This window comes from Pristiophorus japonicus, unplaced genomic scaffold (genome assembly GCF_044704955.1).
Source record: "Pristiophorus japonicus isolate sPriJap1 unplaced genomic scaffold, sPriJap1.hap1 HAP1_SCAFFOLD_43, whole genome shotgun sequence".
Lineage (NCBI taxonomy): Eukaryota > Metazoa > Chordata > Chondrichthyes > Pristiophoridae > Pristiophorus > Pristiophorus japonicus.
In genome coordinates this window covers 114008-136977 of record NW_027254201.1, presented here as the reverse complement: position 1 = coordinate 136977, position 22970 = coordinate 114008, and the positions used below count along the sequence as shown (strand labels likewise).

The 22970-nt window shown below is 45.5% G+C and overlaps 2 non-coding genes across 2 annotated transcripts; both read left to right on the top strand.

The window, feature by feature from the left end:
* The first annotated feature begins 767 nt into the window (after positions 1-767).
* Positions 768-840, top strand: trnav-uac (transfer RNA valine (anticodon UAC)). The gene has a single exon. It is a non-coding gene; the product is annotated as a tRNA-Val (tRNA).
* Positions 841-1830: 990 nt separating this feature from the next.
* Positions 1831-1902, top strand: trnaw-cca (transfer RNA tryptophan (anticodon CCA)). Its single transcript has one exon. It is a non-coding gene; the product is annotated as a tRNA-Trp (tRNA).
* The last annotated feature ends 21068 nt before the right edge of the window (positions 1903-22970 follow it).

The following is a 22970-nucleotide window of genomic DNA, read 5'->3' as shown; positions in this document are numbered from 1 at the left end:
GTGTATCCAGGCTGTGGGTGGCCACCCCAAGTGCAGCAGAGGGGTTTCTGCATTAGTTCTGGGTGGGGACTGTATCTTTCCCCTTCTCTCTTCCTCTTGTCTGTATCCCTGGGCTTTTATTTCTATATTTATTCCCCCTATCTCAGTTTCTCGTGTTTAAAAGGGAACATAGGATGAAATGGGTATCACTGTGGAACAATTTCTCTCACTCAAAGTTAGATGCACTACCGTTGCACCATGAGGTCTCGGTAGCTAGCCGTTGATATTCAGGTTCATATATAAATATATATAAATATATCTACATGTATTATAACCGTTCCCTGTTGGTCGAGGGGTTAAGATCCGGCGCACTAAACGGGTTTCAATTCTCGATCAATTTATCGCATAAAAATAATTGAGTTTTGTGAGACAATTAATAATTGCTGTAATCACCATGAATACCAATACTTTCTGCGATGGACCAAGCTGCCAGACTATCTGGCTTCTCCTGCCCTTTGCCGGGCACGTGTTCGGGGTTTAATTAAGTAAACTGGGCGAGTTCGCTGATCGCGGGGAGACGGTCGGAGCCTCTGTGGCCCCACTGTGAGGATGTGGAAGTGAACATGGTGGCTGGGTGATCCGTGACATTTCTGTTAAGGGCAGCGGAGGAGAAGGATTGAGAGCTTTCTGTGTGGGACAGAAGTTGTTTCAGGTGAGCCAACACATTCCCGATCAGCACAGAAGAAGCTCACTGGTCAGCTCCCCTCTGTTGGGGCGCTCTTCCAGTGATTTCTGTAGTGTAGTGGTTATCATGTTTGCTTTACACGCAAAAAGTCCCTGGTTCGATCCCAGGCAGAAACATTATGTTTAAACTTGCTATAAGGGAACAATCGGAGGAGAGTTTAGTCTCCTGGAAAATGCTGGCTGACCTGCTGAGATTTCCAGCATTTGCTGTTTTTATTTGCTATTTATTCTCCTGGTAAAAGGGCTCCCTTATTCCTGAATTGCTCTTTATTTAACCAATAAATAGATAACTTTCAGTGAGAGAAAACGGATCCACCGGGGACCTTTCGCGTGTGAGGCCAACGTGATATCCGCTACACTGCAGCCCATCAAAGGACGAGAAACCACTGAATATAAAGGATGAGCTCACAAATATCAGGGGCAGTGCAGTCTGGTCAACGTCAAATCCTCGTTTCTTATTCAGCAGAGGCATGAACGGGAGTCAGATGCCACAAAGATTAATTAAAGATACAAATACAAGTAAAACTTCCAAATCTTTTCACTGTAAAATTCTTTCACTTAATTTGAAATCCTACTGCGTTGAATCTGAAAATGAACACCGTGGGATTTTATCTTCACTCCTGATTCTATTTTCTCTGCACGGAAGGAATAACCGGTGCTGTAAAATTTGACAAAAGTTGCACCGGATTCCTGGTGACATCGGCAATACAGTGTGTAAAATTGGTTAACAAGCTGAAGAACATAAGAACAAAAGAAATAGGAGCAGGAGTCGGTCATACGCCCCTCGAGTCTGCTCCGCCATTTAATACGATCATGGTCGATGCGATCATGGACTCAGGTCCACTTCCCTGCCCGCTCCGCAAAGCACAGGACAAATGATTGAAGTATCGACTGTCTCTCAGTTAGCATTTCTTTCATCGTGCAAAAGAAGGTGACGGGTTAATTAATGATCCTTTTCCATGAATGCAACATAAAAGTTTCAGAAAAAAACATCCGGTGACTGGCAGGTGAGTGCTGCTTTGACACCTGGTGGGAATGGGCGGGGATTTCAAAGCCCCTTGTATTGTGAAAGCTTCATATAGAGGAACATCTCAAACACATTGTGTCGGCCTCGTGGCGCAATGGTAGGGCGTCTGACTCCAGATCAGAAGGTTGCGTGTTCAAATCACGTCGGAGTCACTGTTCTTTCAGAGTTAATATTTTCTTTGCTGTTTGGCAATAACCAGACCCTTGTTCCAAGGTCTGTCTCATTGTTTCCCCGGTGTCAGGCAGAGATACGCCTGCTGTCCTCATTTCATTCATGTGCCAGGACACACAAGTTCCAAATCAACTTGCAGGTGGCCACACACACCGCCGAGCGGTCTGAGGTGCTGTGATTAGATCACAGTTTTCTCTGGAGGTGTGGGTTTGAATCAAACTTCTGACATTTCTTATTTTTAATCATTTAGGGAAACTCATTGTTTGACACCACGACCAACTCCTTAAAACTGGGATTCAGCAGTTCACCTGCTCGCTTAACATTTCCGTCTGACCTGGTGCTGAAACTGGAGATGTTTCCGCAGTGTCGCGGTTAACACGTTCGCCTCACACGCGAAAGCTCACAAGGCGGGAATTATTCTGCAGCTTTCTCCTCATGCATGCTCAGGGGCGAGTTTGTTCTCCTGTGAAAAGTTCATAAGATGATAAGCATGTAAGAATTAGGGGCCGGATTACGCCATTCGGCCCCTCGAGACTGGTCCACCATTCAAGAAGATCCTGGCAGTTCCTCGACAGCAAGTTTAAACATCTGGGGCGGAGCCAACAGGCGCCTGGCTGCAATCAGTGATAGAACGGCATGTTTGGCAGAAGCCTGGCGAGCTCAGTCAGTGGAACATAAGACTTTTAATCTCAGGGTCGTGGTTTCGACACCCACATTGGACATTTCAATTTTTCACAGAATTATAGAATGAGAGAAGTTTGCAGCACAGAAGGAGGCCATTTCGGCCCATCACTTCCACCCCGGCAAACAAGAGGCGATCCATCTTCAACCCACTTTCCAGCTCTGGGTCCATAACCCTGCCGGTCACGGCACTTCAGGTGCACATCCAAATACTTTTTACATGTGGTATCTGCCTCCGCCACTCTTTCAGGCAGCGAGTTCCTTCCCCCACAAACCTCTGCATGAAGTATTTTACCTTCAAATCCTCTTTAAACCTTCGACCAATTACTTTAAATATATTCCCCTGATTGTTGACCCCTCTGCTATCCACTATATCTACGCCCCTCATAATTTTATACATCTCAATTTTGTTTCCACTCAGCCTCCTCTGTTCCAATGAAAACAAACCCAGCCTTTCGAATCTGTCCTCATCGCTAAGATTCTCCATGCCTGGCAACATCCTCATAAATCTCCTCTGTACCCTCTCGTACAATCACATAATTCCTGTAATAAGGTGACCAGAACTACATGCAATACTCCAGCTGTGGCTGAACCAGTGTTTTATACATTTCAAGCATAACCAACCTGCTCTTCTATCCCATGCCTCAGCCAATAAAGGTAAGCATTCCGTGCGCCTTCTTACCCACCTTATCCAACTGGACTGCTACCTTCAGGGATCTGTGGACATGCACTCCAAGGTCCCTTTGTTCTTCCACACTTCTCAATGTCGGACCATTTAATGTGTGTTTCTTTCCTTGTTTGCCCTCCCCAAATGCATAGCCTCACACTTCTCTGGATTAAATAAGTATCACCTGAAAACGTTTTAATCATACCTCCTATATTGAAGTTTAGAACATTGATGTTGTCACTGAAAGCCAGGGACCGAGTATTGAGCCCTGTGGAACCCCACTGGAACCATCCTTCCAGTCCCAAACACTCCCATTAAACATTACCCTTTGCTTCCTGCCTCTGAGCCAAATTAGGATCCAACTTGCCACTTTGCCCTGGTCCCATGGGCTTTTACTTTCGTGACCAGTCTTCCATGTGGGAACTTGGTGAAAGCTTTGCTAAAATCCTTATACACTACATCATACGCACTGCCCTCATCGATCCACTTGGTTCCCTCCTCAAAAAATTCAATCAAGTGAGTCAGACAAGACCTTCCCTGAACAAATCTATGCTGACTATCCGTGATTAACCCATGTCTTTCTAAATGCAGAAATCAAATCATCGATAAATGTTATCCTGCTTTCACGGGAAAACACCATTAATTAACCGATGATCTTTGTTGTGTGTGTATAAAATAAGTATACACCCTGTACACTCAATGTACAGTTACATAAGACCACTGGATGTACCTTCACACTGTATACACTGTGCTTGTACCACCAGAGGGTGCAACTGGTGGAGACCTCGCGGTCACCTGTACACGATAGGTAACCAGGTATAAAAGGGAGCTCACAGTACTGTACCCTCACTCAGGAGCTGCAATAAGTGGACGAAGGTCACCACAGTTCAAGTACAATACCTTACCTCGTGGAGTCATTATTAGAGTGCTTACAGACACAATAACTGGTGACGAGAATACGAATTTCCATGTGACAATGGCAAACCTTGGCACGTTTGAACAATTCGCCAATGGGGAAGATTGGGAGGCCTTTGTGGAAAGGCTCGAACACTTCTTTATTGCGAATGACATGGGGGGAGACGACCCGACCTCGCTGGCTGATAAGTGCTGAGCTATCCTGCTCAGCTGTTGTCTAATGCTGCCTTTGCCTGCACAATGTGTGCTGAGATTATCTGTGCAATATGCATTCCGCAGGATTAATAAAAGCAATGCTTTTTGAAATGCAGGCACTGCATGTTTTGCACTCGACAAAACGTTGCATTTTCTTTTCATTAATTTTACATTAATGCATTGCAATGCCAACGCACTTTTTACGTGGCAAGATCGACAATTAGCAGAGCAGAATGAAGAGATCGCAAAGTTTCTGTTTAAAGAATGGACTCAGTCAAGAATATTTTGCGGATTTCATTTTTCTGAGGCTATCTTTCCTGTGCTGGGAACACCCTGCGCAAATATGTGAAAAAAATGGTTTTGTTAAAACTCCAGAGACCGCATGGAGGTTAGCTGGGACAAAGACCTATCAGTCATCCATTGACAAAAGAGCTGTCAGCCAGGAAGGGGGGCCACTGACAAAGCCACTCTAATTTGTAAAAGCACTTCTCACCTCCATCTCAGAAGGAGACACAGAACAATGAACCCACCAGCTTGGCCAGCCAAGGAGGAGCTGGGTCTTTCCCAACACAAAGGCTCAGAGAGATGCCCAGACTAAGGGCCATCAGCCCAATGCATGGGTGGGATGGCCCATCACTGACTAAATACCCATGCTTAGAAACAAAGGGCTTTTAAAGATTGGTGGGAAAGATAGTAGTAGAAAGACTCCCAGAAAGACAGGGTCCTTTCCACTTTATTTTTAGCTTGGAGCTTGGTGTGAAGCTTGGAGCTTGCAGCTTGCAGCTTGTGTCGAGAGAGAGCCTCCTCTCCCTCTCGCTCTCGCTCCACCGATCGATGTACCAGAGGAAGGGGCCGCAGTACTGCAGAAGAAGCCATCGAGACTGAAGACCAGGCAGTGACTTCCCACAGCTGAGCTGAGCAAGGAAACCGGCTGCGTGTGGTGGTGAACATGGTCGCGAGTTTCCCAAGCCAGTAACCAGATATCCCAGGCCAGCTGGGTAAGGGCTCAGGGTTTTCTCAGAAGTGAAGCTTTTCAGGGCTATTCTGGAGAGGGTAATTCATTATTAGGGGTGGGGTGAGAATCCGCCAGGGAATTAATGCGTGTTACTAGGTTCATTTCTGTACTGTATGTATGTTGTTTGTAACCGGGATTTTATTCTCCACAGAGACAGTGATTTCGTTTAGCAGTGCATGTTTTAGACATTGTATGTTAGACCAAATAAATACACTACGATTTATCACTGAAGCATTCCTTTCCGTGACTCATTTAATTTACACTCTGAACAATAATTCCCGGATCGAGAACTTTCGTAAGGTGGGGGCGATTCAAACCGTCCGTCTGGCAATTTGGCAAGGATCACAAATACTTACAATATTTACGAAAGGATATACTTACCTTGGAGGCAGTTCAGAGAAGGTTCACTGGGTTGACTCTGAAGATGAGGGGTTAACTTATGAGAAAAGTTTGAGTAGGTTGGGCCTCAACTCATTGGAATTCAGAAGAATGAGAGGTGATCTTATCGAAACGTATAAGCCAATGAGGGAGTTTGATCAGGTGGATGCAGAGAGGATGGTTCCACTGATGGGGGAGACGAGAACTAGGGGGCATAATCTCAGAATAAGGGGCCGCCCATTTAAATCTGTGATGAGGAGGAATTTCTTCTCTCAAAGGTTGTAAATCTGTCGAACTAAATTTAAGACAGAGATAGCTTCTTCACTGATAAGGGAATAAGGCGTATGGGGAATGGGCAGGGATGTGGACTTGAGTCCATGATCGGATCAGCCATGATCATATTAAATGGCGGAGCAGGCTCGAGGGGCCATATGGCCTACTCCTGCTCCTAGTTCTTAAGTTCTTATGTTCTGAATAGCGACACACAAAAAAATGCTTTGATCATGGTTGCACCTTATCTTCACGTTTGTTAAACAGTTGGCTCGTTGGTCTCGGGCTGTGATTTCCCATCGGAGTTGTTCATTGAAATTTACGAGGGGTCCCAGAGGAGCCCTGATATTGCTCGCATATTTTGAAATTGCCTCGAACTTTTGCAAAGAAGGACTTGCATATCTGCAGTGCCTTTCAGGAACTCATGACGCCCCAAAGCGCTTTACAGCCATTGAGTTATGTTTGAAGTGTTGTAGTTTGGGGAAAGATGTGCCCAGATCACCAAACATGAACCTCAACTATTTGCAAAGAGTTTGGTGCAAATAATCAGGCGTCTCAGGGACTTGGACTTTCTTTGAATAAGTTCTGCTTGTACCTGCATTCAAGCATAAAACAGCAACTGGGCTTCCATCTCACGGGAGGTTTGGGGTTGATGTGTGTCGCTTTCAATCTTTGAAATTTCACCAAGCAAAGAAACGGTGAATCCAACTGTCCCTGTTCTCATTTAGTTCCTGTTTAATCACAGGAATATCCGCATTCAGGAGCTGAAAAGGAATTCAAACTGAACACCGGCTTCGGGACAATCTGAATACTTTGTCACAGACAAGGCACTGGAAGGCTGGAAGGTAGATCACACCGGTTGCGGGAGAGCTGGTTGGCGGTGACATGGAAGTGTCTGCAGTGTGCGGGACCAGACTGCTTCCACACATCCACAATGAATGTCCCTCCATTTATTTGTCAAAAGTACCACTGAGAGTGGACAAGTTCCATCCCGGTCAGAGCAATCTGAAGCTTTAACTGTCTGACACCCTGGTTTGGGATGCCTTGAAACTTCCACTTCCATCAGTATCTGTGGCGCAATGGGTTAGCGCGTTCGGCTGTCTAACCGAAAGGTTGGTGGTTCGAGCCCACCCATGGACGAAGTGTTTAACTGTTTTTCCCAGAGTATTCGGTGCCGCACAGTCCCAGGTTGTCATTGTGCGTTTTGGCTGCACGAATCTATTCCGCAAATGTTGCCAGCTGTGCTATTATCCAATTAGTTCCCACTCCAATATTTTATGAGCATTCAGTTCAAGTAAAACGATATAAATTTTTTACATGGACCATGTTCCTCCATCCAGGCCACTCGAAATAAATTATGTTATTGGGTTTGAAGAAACTAGTGGAAATTGATTCTATTGATACATAGAAAGAACTGGAACTACGGTCTCAAGTGCTCCTCCTATCAAGAATCTGCACACACACAATCAATGGTTTTACAACTGAGTCATAAACACTTACAATTTTAAACCATTCTCATACAGCGTGTAAATGAGATAAGGATAAAAATTCATCACATGTAAAGAGAAAATGAATGATTGAAGATATCACTGTTCCTCAGTAATTATATTATTATTTATTTCATTCTGAAGAAGGTTATCGGCTAATTAACGGTGATTAAAAGAATTCTTACTTTTGCACGTTGGCTGCATATCGTCAATTTTATTAGGTTTTGAATTTAAAAATGGTGTTTCAAAATTTATCGCCGAGACCTGGAATCAAAGCTGTTTTTCGGTGGCATAAGAAGTGGTTTTACCCAATCATTTAAAGATGATTTCAAAGAATGTGGCGTTAAATTCACATCATGGTTACGATTTGTTTCGGTGTGAAACAAGTGGATTAAAAAGGACAATAATGTTAAATAAAGAGTAAAGCTACCACTACACAGTCACATCAAAGCCTCCCAGGGCAGGTATAGTACGCGTTAGACACAGCGTAAAGCTTCCTCTACATTGTCCCATCAAACTCTCCCAGGACAGGTACAGCACGTGTTAGATACAGAGTAATGCTCCCTCTACACTATCCCATCAAACCCTCTCAGGACAGATACAGCCCATGTTAGATACAGAGTAAAACTCCCTCTCCACTGTCCCATCAAGCTCACCCAGGGCAGGTACAGTACGCGTTAGATACAGAGTAATGCTCCCTCTGCACTGACCCATCAACACTCCCAGGGCTGGTACAGAACGGGTTAGATACAGAGTAAAGCTCCCTCAACACTGTCCCATGAAACTCTCCAAGGGCAGGTACAGCATGCGTTAAATAAAGAGTAAAGATTCTTCTAAACTGTCCCATCAAACGCTCCTCGGGCAGATGCACCACGGGGTTAGATACAGAGGAAAGCTCCCTCTACATTGTCCCATCAAACTCTCAGGGCATGTACAGCACAAATTAGTTACAACATAAATCTCCCACGACACAGGCCCATCAAACTCTTCCAGGGCAGGTGCATGTTGCATATGCAATAACTCAGTAGGCGTACTACCGTGAACTCAATCAGTTGCATCCTGACCGTACTTTTCTCGCTCTCGAACAAAGGATTAAACATGGAGGCTTCCTTTATATACAAGAGTTGCATGTGTGTGTCTGTGGCCCAATGACCTTCGACGGTCGGTCCCCCTGGTGGCAGGTAAACCCGCGCATATATACATTACAGTGCAGCACGTGTTTAAATCTCCCTCTACACTGTCCCATCAAACCCTCCCAGGGCAGGCACAGCACAGGATAGAAACAGAGTAAAGCTCCCTCTACACTGTCCCATCAATCTCTCCCAGGGCAGGTCCAGCACGGCTTAGATACAGAGTGAAGCTCCCTCTACACTGTCCCATCAATCCCTCCCAGGGCTGGTACAGCACGGGGTTAGATACAGAGTGAAGCTCCCTCTACACTGTCCCATCAATCTCTCCCAGGGCAGGTACAGCACGGGGTTAGATACAGAGTAAAGCTCCCTCTACACTGTCCCATCAATCTCTCCCAGGGCTGGTACAGCACGGGGTTAGATACAGAGTAAAGCTCCCTCTACACTGTCCCATCAATCTCTCCCAGGGCTGGTACAGCACGGGTTAGATACAGAGTAAAGCTCCCTCTACACTTTCCCATCAATCTCTCCCAGGTCTGGTACAGCACGGGTTATGTTAGCACAAATCTTTTTCTGGAAGAATCACTCGACATTCGGGGTCGGTTCCAATCCCAAAATGGGCTTTATTACACAGGCGGGGAGAGAGCCTCTGGTCCAACTCCAGGCATTCCACTCCACTGAACAAAGATATTCATCGATATTTATATGTTTTACAACAGTTCATTACAATTACTTAGCCCATGTCAGCTGGACACAATCCAATCATAAGGACTATAAATTACAAATCGATTCCACTGGGACAATGGAATTGGCCCCCAGGCACCAGGGGACTGTGTGATCACCTCATGTTTTAGCTGGGGCTTATTCATGGCCTCGTGAGATTCTCCAGATCCCCTTATCTCTACTGTCCTTGGGTTCTGTCTGCACCTAACCTCCTTATCCTTATACAGTCACTGGAATTTCTTTGTTCAGTACTCTGCTGGGACATCTTGTCTGTGGTTTGTTGATTAAGGACGTTCTGCTGAGCTCGCTCTTTCCAGTGTTCCTGTACATGGAACTGCAGTGTCATCAGCTACCCAAAAATGTATTCAAGCTAACTGTTAGCTGAATTCCCCGAGTGTTTTGCAGAATCCCTGGCAGCCATTTTGTATCTGGCTACCATTTTATACATACATATATGCATACATATATTCAGCAGGTGCCTTTGCCTTTGCCCTACAACAATCACCCCTTTCGGTAATGGACTAATCCTAGTCTCCTTTAACCGACAACATTATTTGTTACTCGACTTATATTTTTATGTACCACCCGGTACTTCCTGTCACAACGTGCAGGCCAGTCACGTGGTGTCAGAAGTCCCAGTTGCTTCGATCAAATTGATATAGTTCAGATTCCCCTGTCCCTCCGCTGGACAAGTCACTTTATTTACTTGATCCCTTGTTCTGATACTCCTTTGTCGTGCATAATGCCTGCAGGATCGACAGGCCATGACTCTCCATGTTAGTGCTAAGACCAGCTGTATCCCTACCAGTATGTGTGATATTATTCCAATCCAGGGGTGGATGTTTACGTTCATGCCCCAGTCCCAGACCCTCCTCCACTAACTCTGGTTTTGTAACTCATGGTCAGTATCCTTCTCCAGTATTTCAATCTTTGTCTGTAGTTGGTGGTAGAGTCTGACACACTGGCCTACTCTGAGTCTTAGTTCCCTTAATACTGCAACTAAATGTGGGATAGGGGCCTGCTCTGGCTCGTCATAATCCTGCAGGTGATCGTGGAGCTGATCGATGGCGTTAATGATTTTGGGCCTCGGTGTCTAACCTGGATAATGCGGGCTTATCCTATTGTGAGGTCGTAGGGCTGTGAAGCAAAAGTTTGGTTGCGAGATCTGGCATTGTAAGTCATTGTACCGATATGAATGTGCCGTGGTAGAGACACAATATTTCCCTTTGCCCCCGTAACCTGTTCTGGCAAAATGTGTGGGGGCAGGTACTATTTCCAATACACATCCATCGGTTGGATTAAATCCACATTCGACTAGTTCTCGCTGTCCCACCGGGTGAGGGCACACCGTAATGTCACCCGTCTGCTTGCATCCCGTCAGGGAGATCCCATAGAGTGTGTTGTCTCTGCGGACAGCAGGGGCTGCGGTCAGATAGTAATGGAGGGAGGTGTTTTCCCGTATGATCCCGATATTCTACAGTTGATAAAGGGGAAACGATCCTGAGTCTTGTGTGACTATAGGTATCATCAGGGCTATTCCCATTCCGGCAGCTTTGCTCATTTGGCAGTTTGGGATCACTGGGCATACTCTGGTTAGTCCCTTCAGAGTGCAATTCCCCAGTGTCCCCTTCAGTTTGGCCAACTGAGCCAGATGTGGGCTGTCTATCCAGTCTGGCAACTCGCCCCTTTGGATATGATCGTGGTTGTGCCGCATTTGTCCGACCATCCATAGGCCATAAGCGTGACAATGTTGACCCTGTCTAAGTTTTGCGGTATCTTCTCTCTCTCTGTCGAAAAGGTGATTGATTGTTTTTGCCTGAGCTTCCAGGACCGAGAGGCCATCCAATTGGATTTCGGCACCCTCTCTTCCAAGTTCGGATTGACCTTCCTGAGTCTGCTCTGCCCGTTCTCATAATCCCTTCATCACCCCTTTAAGCTGCTCCACCCTTTCATTTAGCCTTTGTATGTCCAGTGAGTTTACTATGGAGGTTCCGGCATTAAAACCGGTCGCAACATCATTAACTATTTCCCTCTTGGTCCTCTGAACTGGCTCCTGTCCTTGGAATCTACTGGCATCCATGGCATCGGCAGCCTGCTGAATTCCAACTTTACTTAATACATTATACATATTTCTTGCCTGTTCTGTACAATATTCCGGCATCTGTATACCTGAGTTATTGATCAGGACAGGCACAGTTTCATGCTTAACATTATCATATAATAGTTCACCCTCGTTGGACAGCACAATCCCATTTTCCGGTCCCCTTGTAATTGTTGGACATGACAATTCCATGGGGAGTGTGGTGGTTATTATGGGGCGCGGTGTCGGAGTGGGTGAGAAGCATACATACAATGATATTGCGGCAGCCTCTACCACCTCATAGTATCCACACAGCCCCACCCACTTTTTGTGGGTGGCGAACGGTTGTGGCTGGGCAGGAGGCGCACAAATTATTCCAAAGTTACATTCATCGGCCCCCCCCCGGCCTCCCTTCGTCTAATGCAACTGCTTCTTGTACCCGTGGAGCATCGCACACATACTCTATTCTTATCCGGATTCATTTGCAGCCACGCGTTAAAATAAGTTCTGTCCTTGCTCCAGTCCTTGGCTGCTGGAATGCATATTTCGTCAGTTAAAGTAAACAAAACCCTATAGTTGATGCAGTTGTGTCTTTCTTGCGTGTGCTGTATCTCTCGTAGTCCATCTGTATTATCCAGTGCTTGTGTGGGCCTCAAGGTTCCCAGTATCATGAGTCCCCAGAGTCGAAGTCACCACTGCGGTCCCATCTCGGTGATGGTTTTATCTGCAAATTTTAAACAGATAGCCTGGTCGTCACCAGGTGTTAGGTTCTGGTCTACTTGTGTCGCGGTCACTCTGTGGAATCGGAGGTAAGGGTTAGGTTATCCATATTCTTTATAGTCGTACCACCTCGATCACTTCATGTCCCTGTCTGGGCTGCAGTCGGTTTTGTATTTGAGCCTGCTGTGCTCGAGCCTGCACGATGACTCATCTAAATATTATCCAAACTCTAATCAACACAAATGCCACCACTATTCCTCCAAACATCCCAGTCTGCTTTACTGTTAGGTTCGGTTTGTGGACTACACCGACCCACCGTGGGATACATTGGCTCGATTGCCATAGGTGATGGTGCTTTGGCTGCACACTGCACTATCCGTCTGGTCCTGTTTTTTTAAAATCTCTTCCAGCTTATTTATCTTCGCTTTTAACTCTTGACCAGCGAATTCTGTTTTATTTTTATTCTGACTATCCCACCATTTCCACTGTCTGTCAGGTGAGTCTTCTTTATTTTAGTAAGAAATTCAAATTAGTAAGGTCCAGTGTAAAACAGCTGTCAATGGAAAGGGTTAACTCCTTTACAGGTTTGTAAGAAGGCCTGATGTCATTACGTGACTTCGCGTAATCATCCAAATCTTTGTGTCTTCAAAACTTGCTTAGAAATTAGGAATCCGTTAAAACAGCAGAAATCATTAGTAAAGTGGTCATAATAAAAATCTTCTCATCGGGAAAGACAGCATTTTAGATTAAACTCCAATTTTTTTGCTTAACATCTAATTCAAGTACTTGCCAAAGATTTTTGTTGAAATAAGAACACACATTTTTAATAGCTATTTTGTTTACTGAAATACAATGTTCACACAAGCTGTTAACATGCCAACATTTCGGTTTTTTTTTAACAGTCCCGTTCAATGTGCAAATCTTAGTTTTATTTCACTCTCTGCTGAGTTCGCATAGCTTAGATCTTTTCTCCTTGTTATTTTCAAAACCCTCCTGCTTGTTTAGACTGTTCGGGACTTTTCTTGATTAATAACGTCTATTCTGGAAATCTTTTCAAACTGCAGTGAAACTTTCTCGTAATTTAAAATCATTATCAATGGAGAGTGTCTTTTACCTCCTCCAATTTTTTTTTCCTTTTCCCAATTAAACCAATACCTTTTTCACAGCCAATATCAACTAGTATTTCGTAAGTTATAGAAACATAGAAACATAGAACAATAGGTGCAGGAGTAGGCCTTTCGGCCCTTCTAGTCTGCACCGCCATTCAATGAGTTCATGGCTGAACATGCAACTTCAGTACCCCCTTCCTGCTTTCTCGCCATACCCCTTGAACTCCGTGGTAGTAAGGACTTCATCTAACTCCTTTTTAATATATTTAGTGAATTCACCTCAACAACTTTCTGTGGTAGAGAATTCCACAGATTCTCCACACTCTGGGTGAAGAAGTTTCTCCTCATCTCGGTCTTAAATGGCTTACCCCTTATCCTTAGACTGTGACCCCTGGTTCTGGACTTCCCCAACATTGGGAACATTCTTCCTGCATCTAACCTGTCTAAACCCGTCAGAATTTTAAACGTTTCTATGAGGTCCCCTCTCATTCTTCTGAACTCCAGTGAATACAAGCCCAGTTGATCCAGTCTTTCTTGATAGGTCAGTCCCGCCATCCCGGGAATCAGTCTGGTGAACCTTTGCTGCACTCCCTCAATAGCAAGAATGTCCTTCCTCAAGTTAGGAGACCAAAACTGTACATAATACTCCAGGTGTGGCCTCACCAAGGCCCTGTACAACTGCAGCAACACCTCCCTGCCCCGTACTCAAATCCCCTCGCTATGAAGTCCAAAATTCCATTTGCTTTCTTAACGACCTGCTGTACCTGCATGCCAACCTTCAATGACTGATGTACCATGACACCCAGGTCTCGTTGCACCTCTCCTTTTCCTAATCTGTCACCATTCAGATAATAGTCTGTCTCTGTTTTTAACCACCAAAGTGGATAGCCTCACATTTATCCACATTATACTTCATCTGCCATGCATTTGCCCACTCACCTAACCTATCCAAGTCACTCTGCAGCCTCATAGCATCCTCCTCGCAGCTCACACTGTCACCCAATTTAGTGTCATCCGCAAATTTGGAGATACTACATTTAATCGCCTCGTCTAAATCATTAATGTATAGTGTAAACAGCTGGGGCCCCAGCACAGAACCTTGAGGTACCCCACTAGTCACTGCCTGCCATTGTGAAAAGAGCCCATTTACTCCTACTCTTTGCTTCCTGTCTGACAACCAGTTCTCAATTCATGTCAGCACACTACACCCAATCCCATGTGCTTTAACTTTGCACATTAATCTCTTGTGTGGGACCTTGTCGAAAGCCTTCTGAAAGTCCAAATATATCACATTAACTGGTTCTCCCTTGTCCACTCTACTGGAAACATCCTCAAAAAATTCCAGATGATTTGTCAAGCATGATTTCCCTTTCACAAATCCATGCTGACTTGGACCTATCATGTCAGCTCTTTCCAAATGCGCTGCTATGACATCCTAAATAATTGATTCCATCATTTTACCACTACTGAGGTCAGGCTGACTGGTCTATAATTCCCTCTTTATTCTCTCCCTCCTTTTTTAAAAAGTGGGGTTACATTGGCTAAACTCCACTCGATAGGAATTGATCCAGAGTCAATGGAATGTTGTAAAATGACTGTCAATGCATCTGCTATTTTCAAGGCCACCTCCTTAAGTACTCTGGGATGCAGTCCATCAGGCCCTTGGGATTTATGGGCCTTCAATCCCATCAATTTCCCCAACACAATTTCCCAACTAATAAGGATTTCCCTCAGTTCCTCCTACTTACTCGACCCTCTGACCCCTTTTATTTCTTTTTCCATCGCAAACACTTTTTTTTTCAGCACTTATTTAGTACGTTACGTCTTTTTTTCCAAACCTTTTAGTTTTATTTTTTAAAAGAGATCAGATTTAACTTTTTATTTAAAATGTATCGCATTTTGTTGTGCCTTTTCTTTACCAGTGGTACTTGAAACCTTCACAACAAAATTAACTCTTCACTGTTCCCATCCTAATTTCTGCTCCCCTTTTGTAGAATTTGTATTTATTGTTGAATTACAAAATGTCAAATATGGTATTACTGGACTTTTTTGTCTAAATTCCGTTTTAGAAGCTGATCAAAAACTCTAATCTTTTGCTTTGTAACTTCAATTTTGTGGTACTATATCTCATAAATTACAACTTTTTTAAGCTTCAGTTCCTGACGCAGTATGTGTACTTTTATTAAAAAGGCTTCCAAACCCAAGATTTTCCTATACAACCAAAATGTTTATCAATGAGAATCACCGGAAATATCTGAAAATCACAATTTAAGTATTGTACTGCCAATCTGTAATTTAAAAATCTCTTTCCTGATCTAAAAGCTTTCGCGTCAAGGTTTTACACAAAGGAAAAATGGGAGCGTAGTTCCCCAGCCTGCAGCCTCCAGAGACACAGGCTTTTTTAAAAGACATTACAGCTTCCCTTCTCCATTCTTTATCTCATTCCTAGACAGACGTTCACAAAAGTCTCTTTTCATTCAGCAAAGTTTATTGTTTGGCTGGCTCTATTCTTGGATCCATACTTCACTTAAGATCATCACTATCAGGTTTTTTTATTTCTTACATATTGATGAACCTCCTCTGTTAATTTTATGTGGGCTTGAAGAATCAAGACCACGGCTTGCTCATCTTTATCTTTCCTTTCCTTCTCCCACCATTCCCTTTGATTTGCTGGCGGGTCCTGGGGGTTCCATCCTGACTGAATCATCTTCTCAATTAGTTTCTTTTGTTTTTCCGCCAGGTGGCGGGTAAGGGACCCTTCTAGTCCCCACTCGAGATTACTTGATTTATTGGCCATTCCTGGGTAGGATTAGACCCTTAGGAATTGACTCTCAGAGGTCCACTTTCTTCCTAGTGTAACTTGTAGCAGACCGTCTCCTGGCTACTGTTAGGTCACAAGTTCTGCAATTACACAAACTTATACAATTCTTAAAACGCGTTTAATCAATTCCCGCTGTGCCCCACGCCTCCTTAACGATTACCTACCACCGTTTTGTCTGTCGGTCCGACCCTGTTCACAGGTTTGGTTTCATTTGGTCGATGTGCACCGCCTGGTCTCCGGGGTATATTTTCAAATCACACGGCTTGGTCCAGGAGATGTCGCTCGGTATCACGATCCCACGGTCTACGTGCGTTCCCTACGCCTACTTAGTTCCTGGCCGTCACGTGGGACAATAGTCCTCTTAATTCAGGCTCAGGCTAGGCGTTTGAGATATTAGACCATCTCCTCGTGTCGGTCAACCGGCCTCCACCTTCAGCACCCTTTATAATTAAAATTTTTTGATACTCACCCAGGTTTTTCCAAGGACGTCCAGCGACTCCGCGAAATCCTGTTCATGACGCCACTGTGAGCGCAAATGTTTTCTTGGAAGAATCACTCGACACTCGGGGTCGGTTCCAATGCAAAAATGGCCTTTATTACGCCGGCAAGGAGGAGCCTCTGGTCCAACTCCAGGCACTCTACTCCGCCGAACAAAAAAATTCATCGATATTTATATGTTTTACAATCGTTCATTAAAGTTACTCAGCCCACTTTGGCTGGACATAATCCAATCATAATGATTATAGATTACATATAGGTTTAAATGGGCCAATATAATTAACCCCGGTACATCAGGGGGCTGCATGATCAGTTCATGACAGTTGGGGGCTGATTCATATCCGTGTGATGTTTTCCAGACCTCCCTTATCTTCGTTAATCATTTGTTCCACCGGTGCCTAGCTCCTTATCTCCGTGGTTGCTAGGCACCCCATCTGGGGGTCATTGACTTGACGACATTCCGTACTAGGTACCACAGTGTTCTGTATGCTATCTTGCCTCAAGTTGTTGATTCAAGACATTCCTGGTTCCAGGCTCTCCAGGGTCAGCGCTCAGTCAGCAGTTTTAGCCAACTTGGCTTACCGAGTCCCCATCATGCTTTGCTAAGCCCCCTGGCAGCCATTTTATATTTGGCTAACATTTTAAACATACATACATTTATATATTCAGCAGGTGCCTTTGCCTTCAAACAACAGTGTCTTTCAATTTGTTTATTTACCCTTTTTACCTGCTTGTTTCCTCTCTCTTTCAAACTCACTTTCTTTATTTTTGCTTTATAATTCCAGCATTACTTCCCTCCCTACTGAATCTATTCTCAGGTTCCCATCCGGCTGCCAAACTAGTTGAAACCCTTCCCAACAGCATGAGCAAACCACCCCGCGAGGATATTGGTCCCGGCTCTGTTTAGGTGCAAACTGTCCGGCTTGTACAGGTTCCATCTCGCCCAGAAGTGGTCCCGATGCCTCAGGAAACTAAAGCCCTCCTGCCTGCACCATCTCTCCAGCCACGTATTCACCTGCTCTATCCTACTATTTCTGTACTCACTCGCTCGTGGCACCGAGTGTAATCCGGAGATTACTACCTTTGAGGTCCTGCTTTTTAATCCCTCTCCTAGCTCCCTAAAGTCTGCCTGCAGGACCTCATCTCTCTTGCTACCCATGTCATTGGTCCTGATATGGACCACGATCTCTGGCTGTTCACCCACTCCCCGGAGAATGGAGGTGATGGTGTTCCCATGCGCCTGCTGCCCTTGTCCTTCTAGGCGGTAGAGGTCGCGGATTTGGGAGTAGCTGCTGTAGAAGCCTTGGTGAGTTGCTGCAGTGCATCTTGCAGATGGTACACACTGCAGCCATGGTGCGTCGATGGTGGAGGGAGTGAATGTTGGAGGTGGTGGATGGGGTGCCCAATAAGTGGGCTGCTTTTTCCTGGATGGTGTCGAGCTTCTCGAGTATTGTTGGGACCGCACTCATCCAGGCAAGTGGAGAGTATTCCATCAGACTCCTGACTTATGCCTTGTAGATAGTGGAAAGGCTTTGTGGAGTCAGGAGTTGAGACACTCACTGCAGAATACCCAGCCTCTGACCTGCTCTTGTTGCCACAGTATTTATGTGACTGGTCCAGTTAAGTTTCTGGTCAATGGTGACCCCCAGGATATTGATGGTGGGGGATTCGGCGATGATAATGCCGTTGATAGCAGAGCTTGCTTAAGTTGCATGTTCCTGTCGCTGATTGCTGACAGGCGACTGTTGGCTCCGCCCCGTGGGTTTACCTCGAACTTCAAACCACGAAATCGGTTCTCCTGAATCCCAAGGTGTGTACGGAAACCAATCATCAAATGCCCTGTCATTAACCACAGGGGTTCCGACAATTTTCTGATCACAAAGCGCTTTCAGTCCTTGTCCTTGTCCAGAAAATTGCAGACGTGGAAATTCGGGAGTTTTTGACTTTGAAAGGAGAACATTGTTGTTTTGTGCAGCTCCGGTCAGAGAAATGTTTGTGAAAGGAACTTTTTGCAGAGAGAGGGATTGAGCATTTCAGCTTGTTGCTGAACACTTCTATCTGGGCACTGAGCTAAGCAGCAGCTTGCGAAGTTCAGTGGTGATCACGTTCGCCTCACATGCGAAAAGTCCGCAGCTCGATCACGGACAGAAACATTGTTGTTGAAACAAAAACATATGTGCAATAAAATTGAACAAAAGCATTCCAGGGTACATTGACGCATGATGCAAACTACCTCAGGCCTGGGCCAACGCTCCCTGTACACCGAGCACAGGCTGAGGAAAACCCCAGGGAAGAGGATATCCCGGTCACTGGGACTTCCAGCTGCACTGAACAAGTGCCCGGTCTGAAAATTTCCAGAGTAATAATTTGTAACAAATACATCCAACAGTTAGGATGGCCGAGCGGTCGAAGGCACTGCTCAGGTCACAGTCTTCTCTGGAGGCATGGGTTTAAATCCCACTCCGAACATTCATTGTGTTTAATTACAATATCATTTGTTTTGACACCACTCTGAAGTGCTTTGGGACATCCATCTAACTTCATAAAATTACTCCACTTCAATTACAAACGGTGATATCAAATTTACTTCACAAACCAGGAATCGATCCCACGTGGCTGTAGCACGTTCCTTTTGCGACAGCCACCTGGGATCGATTCCTGGTTTGTGAAGGTGCCCTCTAAATATCTTGCACTGCTAATTTAAAAACACGGTTATAATTTGTTTCGGTGCAAAAGAAGGCAGGCTCGAAGGGCCAAATGGTAGACTCCTGCTCCTGGTTCTTGTGTTCTTATGCAGATCACAGAACAAATGATTAAATTATTAACTCTCCCTCAGTTCGCAAACCTTTTATTGTGCTAAGAAGATCATGGGTTCATTAAAGAGGTTTTCCCTATAAAACAACATAAAGTTTAAGGAAAATAATTCGCCCAACTCGAACCCACGACACTGAGATTATGAATCTCATGCTCTACCGACTGAGCTCGCCGGGCTGCTCAACATCTACCCTGTCAATCCCCTTCAAAATATTGTCCGTTTCAATGAGATCACCTCTCATTCTTCTAAACTCCAGAGAGTATCGGCATATTCGACACAATCTCTCACCATAGGACCGTCCTCTCATCCCAGGAATCAATCTGGTGAACCTCTGTTCTACCACCTCCAAGCCAAGTGTATCCTTCCTCAGATAAGGAGACCAAAACTGTGCGCAGTAGTCCAGGTGTGGTCTCACCAAGGCCCTGTACAATTGTAGCAAGATTTCCTTACTCTTATACTATGGGCTATATATTGGGTACTATGGGCCGAATAACCTGTTTTTCTGCTGATTCTACAGTTGTATAAAAAGTTATTAAAATTTGGCCGTCGCTCAGCAAACATATTTGTATTTCCTTCAGTGTGCAAAGCATGTGGGTGGAAAAATGATGATTGAAACAATTTTTGTCACAGTCTCTCACAGACTTGAATTATTTTTGACAACTTGCTCTGTAAAAATGCTTTCCCTGACTAATGGACTAAGGTCACCACAGTTCAAGTACAATACCTTACCTCATGGAGTCATTACTAGAGTGCTTACAAACACAATAACTGGTGACGAGAATACGAATTTCCACGCGACAATGGCTAACCTTGGCACGTTTGAACAATTCGCCGATGGGGAAGATTGGGAGGCCTTCGTGGAAAGGCTTGAACACTTGTTTATGGCGAACGACCTGGCGGGAGACGACCCGACCTCGCTGGCTGATAAGTGCTGAGCTATCCTGCTCAGCAGTTGTGGGCCCACCGTCTATGGCCTTGTCAGGGATTTGCTAGACGTAGAGAAGACAAGAACATATGTGGAGCTCATAACGCTGATACAGGAACAGCTCAAACCTAAAGAGAGCATCCTCACAGCTGGACACCAGTTCTGTACCCACCGGTGGCCCGAAGGCCAAGAAATCGCCAAAAATATGCTGCAAACCTGAGACGATTGACTGCACCATGTGATTTTAGCGATCACCTCACCAAAGCACTAAGGGACATCTTTGTTATTGGAATCGGCCACGAGGGCCTTCTCCACAGGCTGCTCTCTGCAGACACCACGGTCACCCTACAGAAGGCAATTAACGTGAACCAGGCATTCATGATCTCGGCCTGCATCTCCAAGTGGATGTCTCACCCCCAGGACTCCAACCTGGCAAGTACTGTGAACCGACTGGTGCCTTTTAGAGGCAGGGCTGCTGCTAGCCGTCTCTCTCAGGGAAGAGAGAAGAGAACCCTGAGTCCCGCAATCCTGAGTCCACCACATGGGTCCAACAGGCCAACCCCATGCTGGCGCTGTGGAGGAAATCACAGGGCCCACCAGTGCCGCTATAAAGACTGTACTTGCAAAGGCTGTAACATGAAGGGCCACCTCCAGCGAATATGCAAGAGAAATCGAACTCACCGAGTCGATGAAGAGTTGGCCGATCATCCGGAGTCCAGCAACAATGAGGTGTATGGAGTGTTTGCCTGCACCACCGAGAGTTCCCCGTTGAAAATGGAAGTTGAAATCAACTATGTTCCAGTCACGATGGAGGTGGATACAGGGACGAGCCAGTCACTGATGAATCAGGTGGCCTTTGAGAAACTCGGGGACAATCCAATCGAACGACCTAAAATGATCCCGATCGAAGTGAAACTGCTCACCTACACAAACGATACATCCCAGTCGTTGGCAGCGTGGATGTCCAGGTGTCCCATGGCGGCGCGATGTACAGGTTACCTTTGTGGATCATTGCTGGGGATGGTCCAAAACTATTAGGAAGAAGGTGGATGAAAAAGATCACTTGGAGCTGGGAAAAGCTCCAACCTCCAGCGATCGACGTCCTCCGCGGCCCCGAAGTTGGATCCAGCACAACACCTGAAAAACCAACCGCCCAACTCGACTGTGAGGCGACGACACAGACCGCTCAACCCAACGGCGAGATGATCCAGCCCAAACAATCAGACCTCACCTTCCAGGCTCCAGTGGCAGGACTCCAGAGAAGAAAATTCACGCAGAAGGTAACTTCCCGGCTTCCGTGGCAGAACCTGGGGAGAAAAGGATCACCGCAGCCTACCACATGGAGAGAAAGAAGATGGCGTCCAAACCACGAGGTGAAGCGCCTGAAGTCAAGATGGCGGCAGCCAGACCAAAAGGGAGCAACACGTGATGCCGAGCGGGGAACCGGATTGGGGTAAAGTTTGCAAGACCCTCAAAAAGGGGACAGGCAACCCATCACAATTAAAGGGACAGTTCCACTCTTGAGTGGGCAAATGCATGGCAGATGAAGTATAATGTGGATAAATGTGAGGTTATCCACTTTGGTGGTAAAAACAGAGAGACAGACTATTATCTGGATGGTGACAGATTAGGAAAAGGGGCGGTGCAACGAGACCTGGGTGTCATGGTACATCAGTCATTGAAGGTTGGCATGCAGGTACTGCAGGCGGTTAAGAAAGCAAATGGCATGTTGGCCTTCAGAGTGAGGGTATTTGAGTACAGGGGCAGGGAGGTGTTGCTACAGTTGTACAGGGCCTTGGTGAGGCCACACCTTGAGTATTGTGTACAGTTTTGGTCTCCTTACTTGAGGAAGGACATTCTTGCTATTGAGGGAGTGCAGCGAAGGTTCACCAGACTGATTCCCGGGATGGTGGGACTGACCTATCAAGCAAGACTGGATCAACTGGGCTTGTATTCATTGGAGTTCAGAAGAATGAGAGGGGATCTCATAGAAACGTTTAAACTTCTGATGGGTTTAGACAAGTTGAATGCAGGAAGAATGTTCCCAATGTTGGGGAAGTCCAGAATCAGGGGTCACAGTCTAAGGATAAGGGGTAAGCCATTTAGGACCGAGATGAGGAGATACTTCTTCACCCAGAGAGTGGTGAACCTGTGGAATTCTCTACCACAGAAAGTAGTTGAGGCCAATTCACTAAATATATTCAAAAGGGAGAAGATGAAGTCCTTACTACTAGGGGGATCAAGGGGATAGGCGAAAAAGCAGGAAGGGGGTACTGAATTTGCATGTTCAGCCATGAACTCATTGAATGGCGTTGCAGGCTAGAAGGGTCGAATGGCCTGCTCCTGCACCTATTTTCTATGTTTCTATGTTTCTATGTTTCTATGTTTATACAGCGATGATGGTGATACATATGTAAAAGATGTAACTGACAATTTCAAGTTTGTAAATGTAACTAATCATGATAAGTCGGGCACTTGCGATCAGAACCAATATATTGTGAGAGTAAACGAAGTGATGACGTGCGATGCTGCGATTTACAAGCATGCCGACAAAACCAAGGGCAACCTCCCGTCAGCACCCAGGTCCAGCGACCATGTAGCCTGCCCCTCCGGGACCAAT